This window comes from Hipposideros armiger, unplaced genomic scaffold, assembly GCF_001890085.2.
Source record: "Hipposideros armiger isolate ML-2016 unplaced genomic scaffold, ASM189008v1 scaffold_200, whole genome shotgun sequence".
In the NCBI taxonomy this organism is placed as follows: domain Eukaryota; kingdom Metazoa; phylum Chordata; class Mammalia; order Chiroptera; family Hipposideridae; genus Hipposideros; species Hipposideros armiger.
This window is the reverse complement of record NW_017731550.1, coordinates 1,860,933-1,862,857: the sequence shown is the minus strand read 5'-3', so window position 1 is coordinate 1,862,857 and position 1,925 is coordinate 1,860,933. Positions and strand designations below refer to the sequence as shown.

Genomic DNA, 1,925 nt, shown 5'->3' with positions numbered 1-1,925 from the left:
ACATCTCCCCTACACACAAAACTCCCCACTTTGTATTGTAATTACCTACCCCTGCGGGAAAACAAATGGGCACAAAATACCCAATAGATCAGACCAGTCACTCTGCACAGTACCTCTTGTCAATCACAGGTGCCAATCAAGTGGTCCCACGCCCTTAGGGGAACAGCCCATTCTACAGAAAGGAGATAAAAACTCCAAGTCCTGGGACGTCCAACCTGCTCTTTTTGACCTCTTCTTCCCTTTTTGAACACCTTCCTCCCTTTTTTGAGCCTTTTGAGCCTGCCTTTGCCTTTTCCACAGCTCGCTCCAAACTCTTTGGAATGTAATTTCTCTTTTAATAATGGGCCCTTGAGCCATTTTCTACTGCTCGTGCCTACTTCTACTTCTTTGAAATGTACTATCTCTTCGAATAAACTACTTTTTCATTACTTTACTCCGGCACCTCAAGAGTTGCCAAGGACCTGGACTGTGTGCCGAGAAGGGCCCATTCTCCGACAACAGTATTATCCCAATTTTACAAATGAGATAACCGAAGCTCAGAGAGGTTAAGTCATTTTTCTAAGGTCACACAGCTGCTTAGATGTCGAATTTGGATTTGAAGTCAGGTATGTTGACTCAAAGCCTGAGTTCCTTCAATACTCTGTGTTTTTTCCTGTCTACTCTCATGCTTTAATGATTGCTATTATTTTATTATTATTATTATTATTATTATTATTATTATTATTATTATTTATTAACATGGCTTCTTCTGCCTGGAATGCTATTCTTCCCTATTTCCACAGATTCCAGAACCAATTCAGGTGTCACCATCCCTAAACACTTCCCTGTTGCTCTTTCTCTTCTCTCATACCAAACTCTTTCTTTCTTGTACTGTGTTGGTTTATGAGGATCTCAGGCTTCCTTGTTAGCTGCCTGAAGGCAGGGTAAATATATCTGATTCAATTTGCATACTCATAGATCGGGGCATAATGCCTGGCACAAAATTATGCTTAAAAAGTTGCTTTGTAGCACAGCCATTCCTTTATTTATCACCTAGTTATTGAGCCATCAATACAGGTTAGGTATTTCTCAAGGCACAAAGCAGTTAAACTCCCTGGCATGATGAAGTTTGTATTCTAGATGGGGTAGGGGGTAGGGAGATAGGCTATAAGCAATAATATCACAAATAAGTAATTTAAATAAAATGTGAGAAGATGATAAGAAATCTGGTTAAAATGTAGCAAGGTAAGAAAAATCAAAACAAAGAAAGGATTTTTATTTTATGTAGGGTAATTTGATTATGACTCATTGAGAAGGTAACATTTAAGCAAAACGGATGTAAATGAGTGAGTTTGCTATGGGCATATCTGGAGAAAGAGTCTTCTAGGAAGAGGGAACAGTTTGCAGTAAGAACCTGAGGCTGACGCAAGCCTGATTTGTTTGAGAAATACCAACAGTACCAGTGTGGCTGAAGCAAAGAGAAAGGGAGGCTAGCAGGGGATGGAGTGTGATGGTTAATTTTGTGTCAAGTTGATCGGGTCATATAGTGTCCCGGTACAGACATTATTTCTTGGTGTGTCCATGAAATATTAGCATTTGAATCAGTGGACTCAGTAAAGCATAGATTGCCTTCTCCAGTGAGAGTGTGCATCATATAGTCCACTGAGGGCCTGAATCGGAACAAAAGGCAGAGGAAGGGAGAATTCTCCTCTTCTCTGCCTGACTGAACTAACACATCAGTCTTCTCCTGCCTTCAGAATGGGAATTACACCATTGGCTCCCCTGGTTCTCAGGCTTTCAGTCTGGGACTGAACTATGCCACTGGCTTTCTTGGGTCTCCAGCTTGCAGACGCCAGACTGTGGGACTTCTCGGCCTCCAAGACCACGTGAGCCAATTCCACATAATATAATCTCTTTTTCTAGATCTAGCTCTATAGCTTTATATG

General features: G+C 41.1%; 1 protein-coding gene across 2 annotated transcripts in view; it reads right to left on the bottom strand.

Moving 5' to 3' along the window:
* Positions 1–1,925, bottom strand: part of NEGR1 (neuronal growth regulator 1) — an 836,867-nt gene that overhangs the window by 206,317 nt on the left and 628,625 nt on the right. The window lies entirely within an intron of this gene.